Genomic DNA, 6,500 nt, shown 5'->3' with positions numbered 1-6,500 from the left:
GTGATTCTATCTCCTCAAAGGCGAGACAAGGAAAAGAATAGCAGAGTGATTTCAAGGTCCCGACACCAGGTTAAGTTCGTTACATCACTCCAATCCCACAGCAATACATTGCTGTAATCACAATCACTGGCACATATATATATATATATATATAGAGAGAGAGAGAGAGAGAGGGAGGGAGAGAGAGAGAGAGAGAGAGAGAGAGAGACTCCTTTTGTGCACATAGCAGGTGGCCAATCACTGAGCACTGTTCAATTCCTGATGCTTTTGTCTACGGTGCACATCACACAAATTCAGCTGTGTGTTTAGGTCTTAGGTCTATTTCGATACAGACTGGTCCGACGCCGGGCATGTTCTGATGGATGGGAAGGGATGGCTTTGGTTTCAGGGCTGCAGCTCTTTAATTTGTGAAGCGTCATTAGTTGGGGAAGGCTCTTGCTTGTAGCTCTGGGGGCTGGGGAGTCAAATAGATGCAGACGTTCATCCATCTTTTTGCTGCTGGAACACTCGCAGCTGGTAAGGAAAGTGTGTCATTGATGCATTTGGATGGAAACCCAAAGCGCCCCTGTACATTGTGAATTGCACACATAAAAAACATTTGAGTGCGACTGCGTGGCTTCTGAATTACACAGGAATACATCATGAGCTCGAGTCAAGCACTATATATCCTTGACTTGTCATCTAGCCCCCCCCTCCTACACACACAGCAACGTGCGTGGGCATGAGTGTCAGGCTCGGGTCTTACTTTGTGCTGTAGTCAGTATGTAAAGTAGATTCATATATGCAAACAGTGTACACAGCTGATTTAGATTTGGCCACAGGGTAAAAATAGACACTTGCAGCTTGTCTGCTCTCTTCCGCTCACACAAACCTATATAATAAAGTTTGGAATCATCAGTTAAGTTTATTCTGCCTGAAAGGGCTTAGAACTTCATAATTAAAGCTGCAGAAGTGACTGTCCTATAATAACATGGGGGTGTGCATTCTGTAATTTTGTTATGTACTGCTCTGCCTGCCTCAGAAACGCACCAACACCACACACACAAACGCTGTAATCAAGTCAGTGTATGCTGTTTGCTGCGGTAGGGGTTAAACAAGTGTTTTCCTTATGCATCCTCTGCTATAAACAATAAATGCTCTGAGTCAGTGAATGTATTTTTTATCCTCAGCCCACTCATATGGTGCCTTTTATTTCCCCCAAATCAATAGAAAGGAGACAATACAATCAAGTGCCTGAGGCAGACCACTCATTCTATTGAACACATGTCTGAGCCGCGATTGCACCAAGAGATTGAATACAAGCGTGCATAGCCGAGCTTTTCAAAAACATACACACAAGTGAAAGGAACGAGTGAAAATTAAAGAATTGCCTTCAAAAATAAATTTGTTAAAAAAAGAAGCCACCCTTGGTTGTGTAATGTTTAAAAATAAAACAGCCTGCAATTATTTACTTCACTTATGTTTCACCTTTCACTTATATAACAGCTTTAATAGGGTTGTTGACTTTTACTGGCATGCCAAAAAATGATTTTGAGCAGGTGAAATTTGAGTGAATTTTCTGGTGCATATCTGATCGAACCCAACTGATATAACCGCTGTATAAAAATGGAATCATAAACATTAAGTTGCTACTGAGCAGTGCAACAACTGCATCATCACAATGACAAATCTCTTTTTCTGCCATTAAAAGGAGTCTCATGACAAAATAGTGTTTTTGAAAGATATCAATAGTTCTGCTTATCCAACTCCTTGTTTTTCTGCAAATGAGTTTGATGTTTGGACCAAATGTGAATCATATTTGTGCATGACTGAACTCATCTCTTCAAAAGGAAAGGCTGATGAAGCAGTTAGCTAATTAACTGCCAGCCATTTCTTGTTATTAAGGGTAAGGGAGGTGCGCGCCCACGTCATGTAGTCTTGGCCATCTCGCCATCAGTGTAAAGGCTCGTTTATACAACCCAGCAGGCTATTTATAGAAACGATGGCGATGGGCAGGTTGGTGATTTAAAGCGGCATAGTGCAGAGACCCTTGGAGAAGATTTACTAAGGTTGATTCCCTAGCATTTGCACTGCCAAGAGGGGAACGATTTTGCTGCGTCAGTGAAATTACATGCAAATTGAAAATATGATGGCAAGGAATAAAAGTTCTCACGTGGAAATATGTATGGATGAGTGATCATCTGTACAGGTTCTGGTCTCCACAGCCTACTTTTAACAGCAAGATGAACACATGAGGAGATATGATTAAGCTGTAAAGTGTAACCTGCCACAGCATTTGTGCCATCAGGGCTGTTAGGTTCAAATAAAACATGAATTTATCCCCAAGCGCTAAATATTCTTTTCTCTATACAAGCTGACTGAAAGTTATTATTAAAAGCACAAGACATGACACAGAGGTGCTACTGGTGATGTGATCAGAGGCTCTGTTTTATGCTACGGGACTATTTAACTAAATATATTTACAATTGGTAGCAAAGCAGCCAATGAGGAATGTTCTGTTCATCCCAGAGTAAATCCTATTGGGAATACATTCTGCTAATTTTACAGTGTAATACAATTTGTGTGTATTAGATACTGTCACACTTGAAAAACTTGATTTTCATGTATCTAATAAACCAATCCCATAGGTTCTGAATTGTGCTGAAAGCTTCATTTTGGCTACGTTCAGACTGCAAATCTTAGTGCTCAATTCCAATTTATTGCTCATAACTGATATTTTGGTTTAGTTGGTCACATTGATCGTTGAATGTGGCTTGCGTGTGATACTAATCTGAGCAGATCACCCTCCTGAAGTAACCCGCAAGCGCAAAATAACAACTTTACACCACTTACTACACGCTCGCCTAGACATTAACAACGCTAACGTATTCGACAGCATTGCTGGAGCTCTTGAGCTCCAAAAGCTCATAAGTCTGACGGCCCATATCCTGAGAACATGTGCTGCCTTCAGGGACAGCAGAAGTGAATTGTGTTTTTGTGCAGATCAAAGCATTATATATCAATCCCAAAGGGAAATTGTGTCCCTATAGAAGACACAATGGATGTTTCCTGTTGTTATTAATTTACAAAGATTAGTATTCAAACTTACAGTCTTTGGAGACATTATCCGATTATGACCTACTAATTTGCAGAACAGGCTAAATTAGTTATTCGTGCAAAGGAGTGTTCCGCCTTGCTGATAATACTTCAATCACTAAGTGCTTATGCAAAATTCATGATTCATTAAATTGACTCTCCACAGTTTGCACTGCTGTCTCAGTCTTTGTCATAAGCTGCCAGTTCTCACCTTTTCATCTCCATCGCTTAGCGAGTTTAAAACCCTCTACTTGAATTTCCCACGCATCTGTAGGTTGAGCATCTAATCGTTATCATTGCTTAATTCCTGCAGACAACATGATCATGCCCATCTAGAATTTAATGGATTGCATAATCTCTGTATATGCTACTCAGAACTGTATAAGTATAAGACTCTAATAGCATCAAGTGTTATAAATATCACACTATGTACATCACTACTCAGCACATTAATTCTGCTCAGAAAACCACGTGACCGCCGCTGCCCCAGCAAGCCCTTAATCAGTGGCTAATACTTCAATGGTTAGTGGTTCGGGCAGATTATTTGCACGGTTGCAGAAAAATACTGTTGCAGTGGCAGTGAGCAACTTCATTGCTATTCAGAGCTCTATTAATGTGTTAGAGGATCAATGCAGTTAAAAACATCATGGCTGTCCAGAGTGCTATAATACAGTAAGTCTTAAAATTACTGAAATGTTAACAGCTAAATGAAATCTACAAAGTATACACAGTATGTAAACATATTGGATCAGAGGAGAAATGTGTAGGTTCCAATCTACCCAGCCATTTTCTTAATTTATGCAGCAGAGTTCTGATCAGATGAGGAGACATTCTTTGTGGGCCTGACAATACAACAATGTCTAGGAAAATACATAGCGCTCAAAAGGAAAACAGGCTGCTTCACCAAGCTTCGGATCAAAGTGAGGTCTGATCCTGCTTACTTGCTTGTGGGCCTTTGGCAGGTAGAGTTCCCGCCCACACTTGAGTGAAGGGATGAGACCCACGTATGCATTGTCTGCTACTTTTGGTCAAACCTGCACAGAAATCATCTGTGTTCCATCCACCTCCACATTGAATTTAATATCTGATGGTGTAAAAATGACTGATGTGAGCGGCCCCCTCAAAACTTTTACTCATATCACAGCAGAACGCCTCTCAAACAGCATGTGGGCCATCATGGGACACTAAAGCTGTCGAAAAGAGACAACTTACACTAATGAAATCTTTTAGATGGGGTCTGAAATCGTTAAAATGGGTTGAGTAGAAGGCTGTAGATAGCAAACACAACACTTGAGCACTCACTAGTGGGTACTGTGGATCAGAATGAGCTGTGCTCAGCCACTACAGGAGCTCAGTGTCAGTTCTCATAATAACAAGATGAAACACAGGATCCTCACTTATATTACAGCAACCTACTGAAACTAATTTTACAACTTTTAATGGTTTGTTTCCAAGTGGCACATTATTTATCTTAAGAGTAAAACTCCTAGGATTCAATTTTGCGTATCGTATTTTATATCATATAATTCTGTTACTTGTAATGTCAAGACTCAGTCGTATAGAAAAGTCCTATTAAGGGAATTCACTGAACACTAAAAAACCATTCAACGTGCCAGAGAGAAATGTAAGTAAATAAATAAAATATATAGCATTAAAGCAAACCAAACATGGTCAATTAATGAATCCTCAACGGAAGAAACACCATTATTAAACCAAAACTTAGACTCTCTCCTGTTTACTGATAGATTTGACGTGTGGTGGCACTTTGCCATTGAATGCTGGAGGCAGCTGCCACAGCTCTGCCACAGCCTTTCCATTTGAAATCTTAACACTGCAGTGGCACTTGTGATTGCATGGCAGTTAAAATTACACTTCTTTCTTTGGTTTAACATCAAACAAAAAATGTTTGTGAGTACAGACGAAGCTTTTAAATATATGCTGCCTGCTTAGGGGATCAGAGAGTGTGCTGCTGCTCTTAACATTGCAGGAGGTTTAGGTCAATGGGAATCAACTTTTCCTCCAAGCGGTGGTGCATTTCAGTAAAGGCATCGCTGCCTGCTGACCCATAATACTGCGATGACAGAAATTGCATGCTGAATCTGCCCTGATCCCATTTTCTGATGCGGAGGCAGTGTTTGGGTTTGTGCAGCAGTCACTGGCGAGGCAGAGCAGAGGCTAAAGCAAAGCCTAATGGTGGTGTAGGTGCAGAAACGCAGTCTGAAGAGGGCTGATGACTTCCTGCACAGCACTGGGGAGTCACTGCTTCATGGTTTCTACAACATCTTTTTCGCAGGATAAAAGGTCACATTTATGTCTAAGAAAGTGCCTGCGGAAGGCTCGACTCCCGCTGAAAATGCTAGTTGTTTGGCAAGGAGTTACTTTGACAGTGAGGTAGTGACAAAAGAGAAATTACTTTTGACACAGAAACGTCTTTTTTTGCAGAAATCTCCCGCATTGCCTCTTGAAATATTCTCGGAGTGTTTCAGGCAGACACAGACTGCACCGTGCCCACTGACGGGCAGGTTGCTCATTCCCAGTAAACAGACAGACAGACACACACAAACAAGCACACACTCACACACACACACACACACTGTGGCTGTGGTGAAACCTTGTGGAAACTTTCCAACAAGGAGACTTCTGAATTCCATTTCTTTCTGCTGACTGATTCGGTTTGTGCTGTGACACATTTCGCTGCTTCTTGAGGATGTGTAATTCCGTCTGTGGCTTCTTGTGCTATGAGAGCTCCTGCAATTGTTCAGGGGTTGACAAGCTAAACTCGGGAACAACTTTTATGTCATCCAGTACCAAAGTTTGAGGTAGTGCCCCAACCCAGTCAAGGGCAATGGAAGAAATATGATACCTACTACTGCTGCTGCCATGGGACTCAGTCCAATGTTTATGAGTTTTCAAATCCAAAAGGTCTGTTACGAGAACCTCAGTTTACTCATATCTGTAATTATACCCTCTTTCAAGCAATTACAGGCAGGCATATACAACTGTGAATGGTTGGAGGTCACATGCAACAAATCTGCAGCTCAGTGGGAATCAACAAATATAAAACAATAATTGTCTCACAAGCTAAACATTCAGTTAAATCCTAAGTGAGGGCAGCATGAATCTTACTCATGTCGACACAGACAAATGAGCATATGACCATATGAAGTGAATTAATGTATACATTTAGCCATAAGCCACATACTGACCTGTTGAAACTTGTGAAAATGTGGTGGCTGGACTAAATGTATTACAGATGAAGTCCTAAGAATCACCAAGTTCAAGAAACCAGGACTTGGTGTTACAAACCTTGGGCTATTTTAAGGAATAAATGGAAGAGGTCTGGAGCAATGTTACATGGTATACAAGTTTTGTGACATTAGCAGGTCTAATTCCACCGTGTCAGAATCAACCTTTGCTTTTATTTG

Source organism: Genypterus blacodes, unplaced genomic scaffold (assembly GCF_046128005.1).
Source record: "Genypterus blacodes isolate CSIRO-AG114 ecotype Tasmania unplaced genomic scaffold, CSIRO-AGI_Gbla_v1 ptg000029l_1, whole genome shotgun sequence".
Taxonomy (NCBI): Eukaryota; Metazoa; Chordata; class Actinopteri; order Ophidiiformes; family Ophidiidae; genus Genypterus; species Genypterus blacodes.
This window is presented reverse-complemented; position numbering follows the sequence as displayed.